Genomic DNA, 16,913 nt, shown 5'->3' on the forward strand with positions numbered 1-16,913 from the left:
TCCAAAAAATATTTTTGGCATGAAAAATGCAACCTATACCCCTGAAGCTCAGAATATGTTAGCAGCCCAAAAAAGTCCTTAAAATGCATTTTACGCCTGCAAAAATGTTGAAAAGTTTGGAGGCCCAAAAATGGGGTTTACAAGCATCCTAGACCCCCGAAAGTCCAGAAAATGTTGGTGGGCCAAAATCGGTGTCAGAGAGCTCTGAATGTCCCAAAAACATTTGCAGCCTGAAAGGGGCATTAAGTCGCATCCCAGACCACTGAAATTCCCAAAAATATTTTTGGCACAAAAAATGCATCCTACAACCCTGAAAGATCAGAAAATGTTGGCATCTCAAAAAAAGGACTTAAAATGCATCTTAAGCCTACAAAAATGTTGAAAACTTTGAAGGTCCAAAAAAGGGGTTTACAGGCATCCTAGACCCCCTTAAGTCCAGAAAATGTTGGTGGGCCAAAATCTGTGTCAGAGAGCTCTGAATGCCCCAAAACCATTTGCAGAGTGAAACGGGCATTTACCCGCATCCTAGACCACTGAAATTCCCAAAAATATTTTTGGCATGAAAAATGCATACTACACCCCTGAAAGCTCAGAATATGTTAGCAGCCCATAAAAGGCCTTAAAATGAATTTTAGGCCTGCAAAAATGTTGAAAACTTTGAAGGACCAAAAAAGGGGTTTACAGGCATCCTAGACCCCCTAAGGTCCAGAAAATGTTGGTGGCCCAAAAATGGTGTCAGAGAGTGCTGAATGTCCCAAAAACATTTGCAGCCTGAAAGGGGCATTAACCCGCATCCTAAACCACTGAAATTCCCCAAAATATTTTTGGCACGAAAAATGCATCCTACACCCCTGAAAGCTCAGAATATGTTAGCAGCCCAAAAAAGGCCTTAAAATGCATTTTAGGCCTGCAAAAATGTTGAAAACTTTGGAGGCCCAAAAAAGCGGTTTACAGGCATCCTAGACCCCCTAAAGTCCAGAAAATGTTGGTGGGCCAAAATCTGTGTCAGAGAGCTCTGAATGCCCCAAAAACATTTGTAGAGTGAAACGGGCATTAACCCACATCCTAGACCACTGAAATTCCCAAAAATATTTTTGGCACAAAAAATGCATACTACACCCATGAAGCTCAGAATATGTTAGCAGCCCAAAAAAGGCCTTAAAGTGCATTTTAGGCCTGCAAAAATGTAGAAAACTTTGGAGGTGGAAAAAGGGGTTTACAGGCATCCTAGACCCCCTAAAGTCCAGAAAATGTTGGTGGGCCAAAATCTGTGTCAGAGAGCTCTGAATGTCCCAAAAACATTTGCAGCCTCAAAGGGGCATTAACCCGCATCCTAGACCACTGAAATTCCCAAAAATATTTTTGGCACGAAAAATGCATCCTACACCCATGAAGCTCAGAATATGTTAGCAGCCCAAAAAAGGCCTTAAAATGCATTTTAGGCCTGCAAAAATGTTGAAAACTTTGAAGAACCAAAAAAGGGGTTTACAGGCATCCTAGACCCCCTAAAGTCCAGAAAATGTTGGTGGCCCAAAAATGGTGTCAGAGAGCCCTGAATGTCCCAATAACATTTGCAGAGTGAAACGGGCATTAACCCGCATCCTAAACCTCTGACATTCCCAAAAATATTTTTGGCACAAAAAATGCATACTACACCCCTGAAAGTTCTGAAAATGTTAGCAGCCCAAAAATGCCTTAAAATGCATTTTGGGCCTGCAAACATGTTGAAAACTTTGAAGGACCAAAAAAGGGGTTTACAGGCATCCTAGACCCCTAAAGTCCAGAAAATGTTGGTGGGCCAAAATCTGTGTCAGAGAGCTCTGAATGTCCCAAAACATTTGCAGCCTGAAAGGGGCATTAACCCGCACCCTAGACCACTCAAACTCCAAAAAATATTTTTGGCACGAAAAATGCAACCTATACCCCTGAAGCTCAGAATATGTTAGCAGCCCAAAAAAGACCTTAAAATGCATTTTATGCCTGCAAAAATGTTGAAAACTTTGGAGGCCCAAAAAAGGGGTTTACAGGCATCCTAGACCCCCTAAAGTCCAGAAAATGTTGGTGGGCCAAAATCTGTGTCAGAGAGCTCTGAATGTCCCAAAACATTTGCAGCCTGAAAGGGGCATTAACCCGCGCCCTAGACCACTCAAACTCCAAAAAATATTTTTGGCACGAAAAATGCAACCTATACCCCTGAAGCTCAGAATATGTTAGCAGCCCAATAAAGACCTTAAAATGCATTTTATGCCTGCAAAAATGTTGAAAACTTTGGAGGCCCAAAAAAGGGGTTTACAGGCATCCTAGACCCCCTAAAGTCCAGAAAATGTTGGTGGACCGAAAATGGTGTCAGAGAGTCCTGAATGTCCCAAAAACATTTGCAGCCTGAAAGGGGCATTAACCCGCATCCTAGACCACTGAAATTCCCCAAAATATTTTTGGCATGAAAAATGCAACCTATACCCCTGAAGCTCAGAATATGTTAGCAGCCCAATTAAGGCCTTAAAATGCATTTTAGGCCTGCAAAAATGTTGAAAACTTTGAAGGACCAAAAAAGGGGTTTACAGGCATCCTAGACCCCCTAAAGTCCAGAAAATGTTGGTGGCCCAAAAATGGTGAAAGAGAGCCCTGAATGTCCCAAAAACATTTGCAGCCTCAAAGGGTCATTAACCCGCATCCTAGACCACTGAAATTCACAAAAATATTTTTGGCACAAAAAATGCATACTACACCCCTGAAAGTTCTGAAAATGTTAGCAGCCCAAAAATGCCTTAAAATGCATTTTAGGCCTGCAAAAATGTTGAAAACTTTGAAGGACCAAAAAAGGGGTTTACAGGAATCCTAGACCCCCTAAAGTCCAGAAAATGTTGGTGGGCCAAAATCTGTGTCAGAGAGCTCTGAATGTCCCAAAAACATTTGCAGCCTCAAAGGGGCATTAACCCGCAACCTAGACCACTGCAATTCCCAAAAATATTTTTGGCACGAAAAATACATCCTACACCCATGAAGCTCAGAATATGTTAGCAGCCCAAAAAAGGCCTTAAAATGCATTTTAGGCCTGCAAAAATGTTGAAAACTTTGAAGAACCAAAAAAGGGGTTTACAGGCATCCTAGACCCCCTAAAGTCCAGAAAATGTTGGTGGCCCAAAAATGGTGTCAGAGAGCCTTGAATGTCCCAAAAACATTTGCAGCCTGAAAGGGGCAAACCCGCATCCTAGACCACTGAAATGCCCAAAAATATTTTTGCCACAAAAAATGCATACTACACCCCTGAATGTTCTGAAAATGTTAGCAGCCCAAAAATGCCTTAAAATGCATTTTAGGCCTGCAAAAATGTTGAAAACTTTGAAGGACCAAAAAAGGGGTTTACAGGCATCCTAGACCCCCTAAAGTCCAGAAAATGTTGGTGGGCCAAAATCTGTGTCAGAGAGCTCTGAATGTCCCAAAAACATTGTCAGCCTGAAAGGGGCATTAACTCGCATCCTAGACCACTGAAATTCCCAAAAATATTTTTGCCACGAAAAATGCATCCTACACCCCTGAAAGCTCAGAATATGTTAGCAGCCCAAAAAAGGCCTTAAAATGCATTTTAGGCCTGCAAAAATGTTGAAAACTTTGAAGGACCAAAAAAGAGGTTTACAGGCATCCTAGACCCCCTAAAGTCCAGAAAATGTTGGTGGCCCAAAAATGGTGTCAGAGAGCCCTGAATGTCCCAATAACATTTGCAGAGTGAAACGGGCATTAACCCGCATCCTAGACCTCTGACATTCCCAAAAATATTTTTGGCACAAAAAATGAATACTACACCCATGAAGCTCAGAATATGTTAGCAGCCCAAAAAAGGCCTTAAAGTGCATCTTAGGCCTGCAAAAATGTAGAAAACTTTGGAGGTGGAAAAAAGGGGTTTAGAGGCATCCTAGACCCCCTAAAGTCCAGAAAATGGTTGTGGCCCAGAAATGGTGTCAGAGAGCCCTGAATGTCCCAAAAACATTTGCAGCCTCAAAGGGGCATTAACCCGCATCCTAGACCACTGAAATTCCCAAAAATATTTTTGGCACGAAAAATGCATCCTACACCCATGAAGCTCAGAATATGTTAGCAGCCCAAAAAAGGCCTTAAAATGCATTTTAGGCCTGCAAAAATGTTGAAAACTTTGAAGGGCCCAAATGGGATTTACAGGCATCCTAGACCCCCTAAAGTCCAGAAAATGTTGGTGGCCCAAAAATGGTGTCAGAGAGCCCTGAATGTCCCAAAAACATTTTCAGAGTGAAACGGGCATTAACACGCATCCGAGACCACTGAAATTCCCAAAAATATTTTTGGCACAAAAAATGCATACCACACCCCTGAAAGTTCTGAAAATGTTAGCAGCCCAAAAATGCCTTAAAATGCATTTTAGGCCTGCAAAAATGTTGAAAACTTTGAAGGACCAAAAAAGGGGTTTACAGGCATCCTAGACCCCCTAAAGTCCAGAAAATGTTGGTGGGCCAAAATCTGTGTCAGAGAGCTCTGAATGTTCCAAAAACATTGTCAGCCTGAAAGGGGCATTAACTCGCATCCTAGACCACTGAAATTCCCAAAAATATTTTTGCCACGAAAAATGCATCATACACTCCTGAAAGTTCTGAAAATGTTAGCAGCCCAAAAATGCCTTAAAGTGCATCTTAGGCCTGAAAAAATGTAGAAAACTTTGGAGGTGGAAAAAAAGGGTTTAGGGGCATCCTAGACCCCCTAAACTCCAGAAAATGTTGATGGGCCAAAATCGGTGTCAGAGAGCTCTGAATGTCCCAAAAACATTTGCAGCCTGAAAGGGGCATTAAGCCGCATCCTAGACCACTGAAATTTCCCAAAATATTTTTGGCATGAAAAATGCAACCTATACCCCTGAAGCTCAGAATATGTTAGCAGCCCAAAAAAGGCCTTAAAATGCATTTTGGGCGTGCAAAAATGTTGAAAACTTTGGAGGCCCAAAAAAGGGGTTACAGGCATCCTAGACCCCCGAAAAGTCCAGAAAATGATTGTTGCTCAAAAATGGTGTCAGAGAGCCCTGAATGTCCCAAAAACATTTGCAGCCTGAAAGGGGCATTAACCCGCATCCTAGACCACTGAAATGCCCAAAAATATTTTTGCCACAAAAAATGCATACTACACCCCTGAAAGTTCTGAAAATGTTAGCAGCCCAAAAATGCCTTAATATGCATTTTAGGCCTGCAAAAATGTTGAAAACTTTGAAGGACCAAAAAAGGGGTTTACAGGCATCCTAGACCCCCTAAAGTCCAGAAAATGTTGGTGGGCCAAAATCTGTGTCAGAGAGCTCTGAATGTCCCAAAAACATTGTCAGCCTGAAAGGGGCATTAACTCGCATCCTAGACCACTGAAATTCCCAAAAATATTTTTGCCACGAAAAATGCATCATACACCCCTGAAAGTTCTGAAAATGTTAGCAGCCCAAAAATGCCTTAAAGTGCATCTTAGGCCTGAAAAAATGTAGAAAACTTTGGAGGTGGAAAAAAAGGGTTTAGGGGCATCCTAGACCCCCTAAAGTCCAGAAAATGTTGGTGGCCCAAAAATGGTGTCAGAGAGCCCTGAATGTCCCAAAAACATTTGCAGCCTCAAAGGGGCATTAACCCGCATCCTAGACCACTGAAATTCCCAAAAATATTTTTGGCACGAAAAATGCATCCTACACCCATGAAGCTCAGAATATGTTAGCAGCCCAAAAAAGGCCTTAAAATGCATTTTAGGCCTGCAAAAATGTTGAAAACTTTGAAGGACCAAAAAGGGGTTTACAGGCATCGTAGACCCCGTAAAGTCCAGAAAATGTTGGTGGCCCAAAAACGGTGTCAGAGAGCTCTGAATGTCCCAAACAGATTTGCAGCCTGAAAGGGGCATTAAGTCGCATCCAAGACCACTGAAATTCCCCAAAATATTTTTGCCACAAAAAATGCATCCTGCAACCCTGAAAGATCAGAAAATGTTGGCAGCTCAAAAAAAAGGACTTAAAATGCTTCTTAGGCCTGCACAAATGTTGAACACTTTGGAGGCCGAAAAAAGGGGTTTACAGGCATCCTAGACCCCTAAAGTCCAAAAAATGTTGGTGGCCCAAAAATGGTGTCAGAGAGTCCTGAATGTCCCAAAAACATTTGCAGCCTGAAAGGGGCATTAACCCGCATCCTAGACCACTGAAATTCCCAAAAATATTTTTTGCACGAAAAATGCATCCTACACCGCTGAAGCTCAGAATATGTTAGCAGCCCAAAAAAGACCTTAACATGCATTTTAGGCCTGCAAAAATGTTGAAAACTTTGAAGGACCAAAAAAGGGGTTACAGGCATCCTAGACCCCCTAAAGTCCAGAAAATGTTGGTGGCCCAAAAATGGTGTCAGAGAGCCCTGAATGTCCCAAAAATATTTGCAGCCACAAAGGGGCATTAACCCGCATCCTAGACCACTGAAATTCCTAAAAATATTTTTGGCACGAAAAATGCATCCTACACCCCTGAAAGCTCAGAATATGTTAGCAGCCCAAAAAAGGCCTTCAAATGCATTTTAGGCCTGCAAAAATGTTGAAAACTTTGGAGGCCCAAAAAAGGGGTTCACAGGCATCCTAGACTCCCTATAGTCCAGAAAATGTTGGTGGCCCAAAAATGGTGTCAGAGAGACCTGAATGCTCCAAAAACATTTGCAGAGTGAAGCGGGCATTAACCCGCATCCTAGACCACTGAAATTCCCCAAAATATTTTTGGCATGAAAAATGCAACCTATACCCCAGAAGCTCAGAATATGTTAGCAGCCCAATTAAGGCCTTAAAATGCATTTTAGGCCTGCAAAAATGTTGAAAACTTTGAAGGACCAAAAAAGGGGTTTACAGGCATCCTAGACCCACTAAAGTCCAGAACATGGTGGTGGCCCAAAAATGGTGTCAGAGAGACCTGAATGTCCCAAAAACATTTGCAGAGTGAAACGGGCATTATCCGGCATCCTAGACCACTGAAATTCCCAAAAATATTTTTGGCACAAAAAATGCATACTACACCCCTGAAAGTTCTGAAAATGTTAGCAGCCCAAAAAAGGCCTTAAAGTGCATCTTAGGCCTGCAAAAATGTAGAAAACTTTGGAGGTGGAAAAAAGGGGTTTAGAGGCATCCTAGACCCCCTAAAGTCCAGAAAATGTTGGTGGGCCAAAATCTGTGTCAGAGAGCTCTGAATGTCCCAAAACATTTGCAGCCTGAAAGGGGCATTAACCCGCATCCTAGACCACTGAAACTCCAAAAAATATTTTTGGCACGAAAAATGCAACCTATACCCCTGAAGCTCAGAATATGTTAGCAGCCCAAAAAAGTCCTTAAAATGCATTTTACGCCTGCAAAAATGTTGAAAAGTTTGGAGGCCCAAAAATGGGGTTTACAGGCATCCTAGACCCCCGAAAGTCCAGAAAATGTTGGTGGGCCAAAATCGGTGTCAGAGAGCTCTGAATGTCCCAAAAACATTTGCAGCCTGAAAGGGGCATTAAGTCGCATCCCAGACCACTGAAATTCCCAAAAATATTTTTGGCACAAAAAATGCATCCTACAACCCTGAAAGATCAGAAAATGTTGGCATCTCAAAAAAAGGACTTAAAATGCATCTTAAGCCTACAAAAATGTTGAAAACTTTGAAGGTCCAAAAAAGGGGTTTACAGGCATCCTAGACCCCCTTAAGTCCAGAAAATGTTGGTGGGCCAAAATCTGTGTCAGAGAGCTCTGAATGCCCCAAAACCATTTGCAGAGTGAAACGGGCATTTACCCGCATCCTAGACCACTGAAATTCCCAAAAATATTTTTGGCATGAAAAATGCATACTACACCCCTGAAAGCTCAGAATATGTTAGCAGCCCATAAAAGGCCTTAAAATGAATTTTAGGCCTGCAAAAATGTTGAAAACTTTGAAGGACCAAAAAAGGGGTTTACAGGCATCCTAGACCCCCTAAGGTCCAGAAAATGTTGGTGGCCCAAAAATGGTGTCAGAGAGTCCTGAATGTTCCAAAAACATTTGCAGCCTGAAAGGGGCATTAACCCGCATCCTAAACCACTGAAATTCCCCAAAATATTTTTGGCACGAAAAATGCATCCTACACCCCTGAAAGCTCAGAATATGTTAGGAGCCCAAAAAAAGGCCTTAAAATGCATTTAAGGCCTGCAAAAATGTTGAAAACTTTGGAGGCCCAAAAAAGCGGTTTACAGGCATCCTAGACCCACTAAAGTCCAGAACATGGTGGTGGCCCAAAAATGGTGTCAGAGAGCCCTGAATGTCCTAAAACCATTTGCAGAGTGAAACGGGCATTATCCGGCATCCTAGACCACTGAAATTCCCAAAAATATTTTTGGCACAAAAAATGCATACTACACCCCTGAAAGTTCTGAAAATGTTAGCAGCCCAAAAAAGGCCTTAAAGTGCATCTTAGGCCTGCAAAAATGTAGAAAACTTTGGAGGTGGAAAAAAGGGGTTTAGAGGCATCCTAGACCCCCTAAAGTCCAGAAAATGTTGGTGGGCCAAAATCTGTGTCAGAGAGCTCTGAATGTCCCAAAACATTTGCAGCCTGAAAGGGGCATTAACCCGCATCCTAGACCACTGAAACTCCAAAAAATATTTTGGCATGAAAAATGCAACCTATAACCCTGAAGCTCAGAATATGTTAGCAGCCCAAAAAAGTCCTTAAAATGCATTTTACGCCTGCAAAAATGTTGAAAAGTTTGGAGGCCCAAAAATGGGGTTTACAGGCATCCTAGACCCCCGAAAGTCCAGAAAATGTTGGTGGGCCAAAATCGGTGTCAGAGAGCTCTGAATGTCCCAAAAACATTTGCAGCCTGAAAGGGGCATTAAGTCGCATCCCAGACCACTGAAATTCCCAAAAATATTTTTGGCACAAAAAATGCATCCTACAACCCTGAAAGATCAGAAAATGTTGGCATCTCAAAAAAAGGACTTAAAATGCATCTTAAGCCTACAAAAATGTTGAAAACTTTGAAGGTCCAAAAAAGGGGTTTACAGGCATCCTAGACCCCCTTAAGTCCAGAAAATGTTGGTGGGGCAAAATCTGTGTCAGAGAGCTCTGAATGCCCCAAAACCATTTGCAGAGTGAAACGGGCATTTACCCGCATCCTAGACCACTGAAATTCCCAAAAATATTTTTGGCATGAAAAATGCATACTACACCCCTGAAAGCTCAGAATATGTTAGCAGCCCATAAAAGGCCTTAAAATGAATTTTAGGCCTGCAAAAATGTTGAAAACTTTGAAGGACCAAAAAAGGGGTTTACAGGCATCCTAGACCCCCTAAGGTCCAGAAAATGTTGGTGGCCCAAAAATGGTGTCAGAGAGTCCTGAATGTCCCAAAAACATTTGCAGCCTGAAAGGGGCATTAACCCGCATCCTAAACCACTGAAATTCCCCAAAATATTTTTGGCACGAAAAATGCATACTACACCCCTGAAAGTTCTGTAAATGTTAGCAGCCCAAAAATGCCTTAAAATGCATTTTAGGCCTGCAAACATGTTGAAAACTTTGGAGGCCCAAAAAAGGGGTTTACAGGCATCCTAGACCCCTAAAGTCCAGAAAATGTTGGTGGGCCAAAATCTGTGTCAGAGAGCTCTGAATGTCCCAAAACATTTGCAGCCTGAAAGGGGCATTAACCCGCATCCTAGACCACTGAAATTCCCCAAAATATTTTTGGCATGAAAAATGCAACCTATACCCCTGAAGCTCAGAATATGTTAGCAGCCCAATTAAGGCCTTAAAATGCATTTTAGGCCTGCAAAAATGTTGAAAACTTTGAAGGACCAAAAAAGGGGTTTACAGGCATCCTAGACCCCCTAAAGTCCAGAAAATGTTGGTGGCCCAAAAATGGTGAAAGAGAGCCCTGAATGTCCCAAAAACATTTGCAGCCTCAAAGGGGCATTAACCCGCATCCTAGACCACTGAAATTCACAAAAATATTTTTGGCACAAAAAATGCATACTACACCCCTGAAAGTTCTGAAAATGTTAGCAGCCCAAAAATGACTTAAAATGCATTTTAGGCCTGCAAAAATGTTGAAAACTTTGAAGGACCAAAAAAGGGGTTTACAGGCATCCTAGACCCCCTAAAGTCCAGAAAATGTTGGTGGGCCAAAATCTGTGTCAGAGAGCTCTGAATGTCCCAAAAACATTTGCAGCCTCAAAGGGGCATTAACCCGCATCCTAGACCACTGCAATTCCCAAAAATATTTTTGGCACGAAAAATACATCCTACACCCATGAAGCTCAGAATATGTTAGCAGCCCAAAAAAGGCCTTAAAATGCATTTTAGGCCTGCAAAAATGTTGAAAACTTTGAAGAACCAAAAAAGGGGTTTCAGGCATCCTAGACCCCCTAAAGTCCAGAAAATGTTGGTGGCCCAAAAATGGTGTCAGAGAGCCTTGAATGTCCCAAAAACATTTGCAGCCTGAAAGGGGCAAACCCGCATCCTACACCACTGAAATGCCCAAAAATATTTTTGCCACAAAAAATGCATACTACACCCCTGAATGTTCTGAAAATGTTAGCAGCCCAAAAATGCCTTAAAATGCATTTTAGGCCTGCAAACATGTTGAAAACTTTGAAGGACCAAAAAAGGGGTTTACAGGCATCCTAGACCCCTAAAGTCCAGAAAATGTTGGTGGGACAAAATCTGTGTCAGAGAGCTCTGAATGTCCCAAAAACATTTGCAGCCTGAAAGGGGCATTAAGCCGCATCCTAAACCACTGAAACTCCAAAAAATATTTTTGGCATGAAAAATGCAACCTATACCCCTGAAGCTCAGAATATGTTAGCAGCCCAAAAAAGTCCTTAAAATGCATTTTACGCCTGCAAAAATGTTGAAAAGTTTGAAGGTCCAAAAAAGGGGTTTACAGGCATCCTAGACCCCCTTAAATCCAGAAAATGTTGGTGGGCCAAAATCTGTGTCAGAGAGCTCTGAATGCCCCAAAACCATTTGCAGAGTGAAACGGGCATTTACCCGCATCCTAGACCACTGAAATTCCCAAAAATATTTTTGGCATGAAAAATGCATACTACACCCCTGAAAGCTCAGAATATGTTAGCAGCCCATAAAAGGCCTTAAAATGAATTTTAGGCCTGCAAAAATGTTGAAAACTTTGAAGGACCAAAAAAGGGGTTTACAGGCATCCTAGACCCCCTAAGGTCCAGAAAATGTTGGTGGCCCAAAAATGGTGTCAGAGAGTGCTGAATGTCCCAAAAACATTTGCAGCCTGAAAGGGGCATTAACCCGCATCCTAAACCACTGAAATTCCCCAAAATATTTTTGGCACGAAAAATGCATCCTACACCCCTGAAAGCTCAGAATATGTTAGCAGCCCAAAAAAGGCCTTAAAATGCATTTTAGGCCTGCAAAAATGTTGAAAACTTTGGAGGCCCAAAAAAGCGGTTTACAGGCATCCTAGACCCCCTAAAGTCCAGAAAATGTTGGTGGGCCAAAATCTGTGTCAGAGAGCTCTGAATGCCCCAAAAACATTTGTAGAGTGAAACGGGCATTAACCCACATCCTAGACCACTGAAATTCCCAAAAATATTTTTGGCACAAAAAATGCATACTACACCCATGAAGCTCAGAATATGTTAGCAGCCCAAAAAAGGCCTTAAAGTGCATTTTAGGCCTGCAAAAATGTAGAAAACTTTGGAGGTGGAAAAAGGGGTTTACAGGCATCCTAGACCCCCTAAAGTCCAGAAAATGTTGGTGGGCCAAAATCTGTGTCAGAGAGCTCTGAATGTCCCAAAAACATTTGCAGCCTCAAAGGGGCATTAACCCGCATCCTAGACCACTGAAATTCCCAAAAATATTTTTGGCACGAAAAATGCATCCTACACCCATGAAGCTCAGAATATGTTAGCAGCCCAAAAAAGGCCTTAAAATGCATTTTAGGCCTGCAAAAATGTTGAAAACTTTGAAGAACCAAAAAAGGGGTTTACAGGCATCCTAGACCCCCTAAAGTCCAGAAAATGTTGGTGGCCCAAAAATGGTGTCAGAGAGCCCTGAATGTCCCAATAACATTTGCAGAGTGAAACGGGCATTAACCCGCATCCTAAACCTCTGACATTCCCAAAAATATTTTTGGCACAAAAAATGCATACTACACCCCTGAAAGTTCTGAAAATGTTAGCAGCCCAAAAATGCCTTAAAATGCATTTTGGGCCTGCAAACATGTTGAAAACTTTGAAGGACCAAAAAAGGGGTTTACAGGCATCCTAGACCCCTAAAGTCCAGAAAATGTTGGTGGGCCAAAATCTGTGTCAGAGAGCTCTGAATGTCCCAAAACATTTGCAGCCTGAAAGGGGCATTAACCCGCACCCTAGACCACTCAAACTCCAAAAAATATTTTTGGCACGAAAAATGCAACCTATACCCCTGAAGCTCAGAATATGTTAGCAGCCCAAAAAAGACCTTAAAATGCATTTTATGCCTGCAAAAATGTTGAAAACTTTGGAGGCCCAAAAAAGGGGTTTACAGGCATCCTAGACCCCCTAAAGTCCAGAAAATGTTGGTGGGCCAAAATCTGTGTCAGAGAGCTCTGAATGTCCCAAAACATTTGCAGCCTGAAAGGGGCATTAACCCGCACCCTAGACCACTCAAACTCCAAAAAATATTTTTGGCACGAAAAATGCAACCTATACCCCTGAAGCTCAGAATATGTTAGCAGCCCAATAAAGACCTTAAAATGCATTTTATGCCTGCAAAAATGTTGAAAACTTTGGAGGCCCAAAAAAGGGGTTTACAGGCATCCTAGACCCCCTAAAGTCCAGAAAATGTTGGTGGACCGAAAATGGTGTCAGAGAGTCCTGAATGTCCCAAAAACATTTGCAGCCTGAAAGGGGCATTAACCCGCATCCTAGACCACTGAAATTCCCCAAAATATTTTTGGCATGAAAAATGCAACCTATACCCCTGAAGCTCAGAATATGTTAGCAGCCCAATTAAGGCCTTAAAATGCATTTTAGGCCTGCAAAAATGTTGAAAACTTTGAAGGACCAAAAAAGGGGTTTACAGGCATCCTAGACCCCCTAAAGTCCAGAAAATGTTGGTGGCCCAAAAATGGTGAAAGAGAGCCCTAAATGTCCCAAAAACATTTGCAGCCTCAAAGGGTCATTAACCCGCATCCTAGACCACTGAAATTCACAAAAATATTTTTGGCACAAAAAATGCATACTACACCCCTGAAAGTTCTGAAAATGTTAGCAGCCCAAAAATGCCTTAAAATGCATTTTAGGCCTGCAAAAATGTTGAAAACTTTGAAGGACCAAAAAAGGGGTTTACAGGAATCCTAGACCCCCTAAAGTCCAGAAAATGTTGGTGGGCCAAAATCTGTGTCAGAGAGCTCTGAATGTCCCAAAAACATTTGCAGCCTCAAAGGGGCATTAACCCGCAACCTAGACCACTGCAATTCCCAAAAATATTTTTGGCACGAAAAATACATCCTACACCCATGAAGCTCAGAATATGTTAGCAGCCCAAAAAAGGCCTTAAAATGCATTTTAGGCCTGCAAAAATGTTGAAAACTTTGAAGAACCAAAAAAGGGGTTTACAGGCATCCTAGACCCCCTAAAGTCCAGAAAATGTTGGTGGCCCAAAAATGGTGTCAGAGAGCCTTGAATGTCCCAAAAACATTTGCAGCCTGAAAGGGGCAAACCCGCATCCTAGACCACTGAAATGCCCAAAAATATTTTTGCCACAAAAAATGCATACTACACCCCTGAATGTTCTGAAAATGTTAGCAGCCCAAAAATGCCTTAAAATGCATTTTAGGCCTGCAAAAATGTTGAAAACTTTGAAGGACCAAAAAAGGGGTTTACAGGCATCCTAGACCCCCTAAAGTCCAGAAAATGTTGGTGGGCCAAAATCTGTGTCAGAGAGCTCTGAATGTCCCAAAAACATTGTCAGCCTGAAAGGGGCATTAACTCGCATCCTAGACCACTGAAATTCCCAAAAATATTTTTGCCACGAAAAATGCATCCTACACCCCTGAAAGCTCAGAATATGTTAGCAGCCCAAAAAAGGCCTTAAAATGCATTTTAGGCCTGCAAAAATGTTGAAAACTTTGAAGGACCAAAAAAGAGGTTTACAGGCATCCTAGACCCCCTAAAGTCCAGAAAATGTTGGTGGCCCAAAAATGGTGTCAGAGAGCCCTGAATGTCCCAATAACATTTGCAGAGTGAAACGGGCATTAACCCGCATCCTAGACCTCTGACATTCCCAAAAATATTTTTGGCACAAAAAATGAATACTACACCCATGAAGCTCAGAATATGTTAGCAGCCCAAAAAAGGCCTTAAAGTGCATCTTAGGCCTGCAAAAATGTAGAAAACTTTGGAGGTGGAAAAAAGGGGTTTAGAGGCATCCTAGACCCCCTAAAGTCCAGAAAATGGTTGTGGCCCAGAAATGGTGTCAGAGAGCCCTGAATGTCCCAAAAACATTTGCAGCCTCAAAGGGGCATTAACCCGCATCCTAGACCACTGAAATTCCCAAAAATATTTTTGGCACGAAAAATGCATCCTACACCCATGAAGCTCAGAATATGTTAGCAGCCCAAAAAAGGCCTTAAAATGCATTTTAGGCCTGCAAAAATGTTGAAAACTTTGAAGGGCCCAAATGGGATTTACAGGCATCCTAGACCCCCTAAAGTCCAGAAAATGTTGGTGGCCCAAAAATGGTGTCAGAGAGCCCTGAATGTCCCAAAAACATTTTCAGAGTGAAACGGGCATTAACACGCATCCGAGACCACTGAAATTCCCAAAAATATTTTTGGCACAAAAAATGCATACCACACCCCTGAAAGTTCTGAAAATGTTAGCAGCCCAAAAATGCCTTAAAATGCATTTTAGGCCTGCAAAAATGTTGAAAACTTTGAAGGACCAAAAAAGGGGTTTACAGGCATCCTAGACCCCCTAAAGTCCAGAAAATGTTGGTGGGCCAAAATCTGTGTCAGAGAGCTCTGAATGTTCCAAAAACATTGTCAGCCTGAAAGGGGCATTAACTCGCATCCTAGACCACTGAAATTCCCAAAAATATTTTTGCCACGAAAAATGCATCATACACTCCTGAAAGTTCTGAAAATGTTAGCAGCCCAAAAATGCCTTAAAGTGCATCTTAGGCCTGAAAAAATGTAGAAAACTTTGGAGGTGGAAAAAAAGGGTTTAGGGGCATCCTAGACCCCCTAAACTCCAGAAAATGTTGATGGGCCAAAATCGGTGTCAGAGAGCTCTGAATGTCCCAAAAACATTTGCAGCCTGAAAGGGGCATTAAGCCGCATCCTAGACCACTGAAATTTCCCAAAATATTTTTGGCATGAAAAATGCAACCTATACCCCTGAAGCTCAGAATATGTTAGCAGCCCAAAAAAGGCCTTAAAATGCATTTTGGGCGTGCAAAAATGTTGAAAACTTTGGAGGCCCAAAAAAGGGGTTACAGGCATCCTAGACCCCCGAAAAGTCCAGAAAATGATTGTTGCTCAAAAATGGTGTCAGAGAGCCCTGAATGTCCCAAAAACATTTGCAGCCTGAAAGGGGCATTAACCCGCATCCTAGACCACTGAAATGCCCAAAAATATTTTTGCCACAAAAAATGCATACTACACCCCTGAAAGTTCTGAAAATGTTAGCAGCCCAAAAATGCCTTAATATGCATTTTAGGCCTGCAAAAATGTTGAAAACTTTGAAGGACCAAAAAAGGGGTTTACAGGCATCCTAGACCCCCTAAAGTCCAGAAAATGTTGGTGGGCCAAAATCTGTGTCAGAGAGCTCTGAATGTCCCAAAAACATTGTCAGCCTGAAAGGGGCATTAACTCGCATCCTAGACCACTGAAATTCCCAAAAATATTTTTGCCACGAAAAATGCATCATACACCCCTGAAAGTTCTGAAAATGTTAGCAGCCCAAAAATGCCTTAAAGTGCATCTTAGGCCTGAAAAAATGTAGAAAACTTTGGAGGTGGAAAAAAAGGGTTTAGGGGCATCCTAGACCCCCTAAAGTCCAGAAAATGTTGGTGGCCCAAAAATGGTGTCAGAGAGCCCTGAATGTCCCAAAAACATTTGCAGCCTCAAAGGGGCATTAACCCGCATCCTAGACCACTGAAATTCCCAAAAATATTTTTGGCACGAAAAATGCATCCTACACCCATGAAGCTCAGAATATGTTAGCAGCCCAAAAAAGGCCTTAAAATGCATTTTAGGCCTGCAAAAATGTTGAAAACTTTGAAGGACCAAAAAGGGGTTTACAGGCATCGTAGACCCCGTAAAGTCCAGAAAATGTTGGTGGCCCAAAAACGGTGTCAGAGAGCTCTGAATGTCCCAAACAGATTTGCAGCCTGAAAGGGGCATTAAGTCGCATCCAAGACCACTGAAATTCCCCAAAATATTTTTGCCACAAAAAATGCATCCTGCAACCCTGAAAGATCAGAAAATGTTGGCAGCTCAAAAAAAAGGACTTAAAATGCTTCTTAGGCCTGCACAAATGTTGAACACTTTGGAGGCCGAAAAAAGGGGTTTACAGGCATCCTAGACCCCTAAAGTCCAAAAAATGTTGGTGGCCCAAAAATGGTGTCAGAGAGTCCTGAATGTCCCAAAAACATTTGCAGCCTGAAAGGGGCATTAACCCGCATCCTAGACCACTGAAATTCCCAAAAATATTTTTTGCACGAAAAATGCATCCTACACCGCTGAAGCTCAGAATATGTTAGCAGCCCAAAAAAGACCTTAACATGCATTTTAGGCCTGCAAAAATGTTGAAAACTTTGAAGGACCAAAAAAGGGGTTACAGGCATCCTAGACCCCCTAAAGTCCAGAAAATGTTGGTGGCCCAAAAATGGTGTCAGAGAGCCCTGAATGTCCCAAAAATATTTGCAGCCACAAAGGG

The sequence above is a fragment of the Ambystoma mexicanum genome, chromosome 7p (assembly GCF_040938575.1).
Source record: "Ambystoma mexicanum isolate Mex_15411 chromosome 7p, UKY_AmexF1_1, whole genome shotgun sequence".
Lineage (NCBI taxonomy): Eukaryota > Metazoa > Chordata > Amphibia > Caudata > Ambystomatidae > Ambystoma > Ambystoma mexicanum.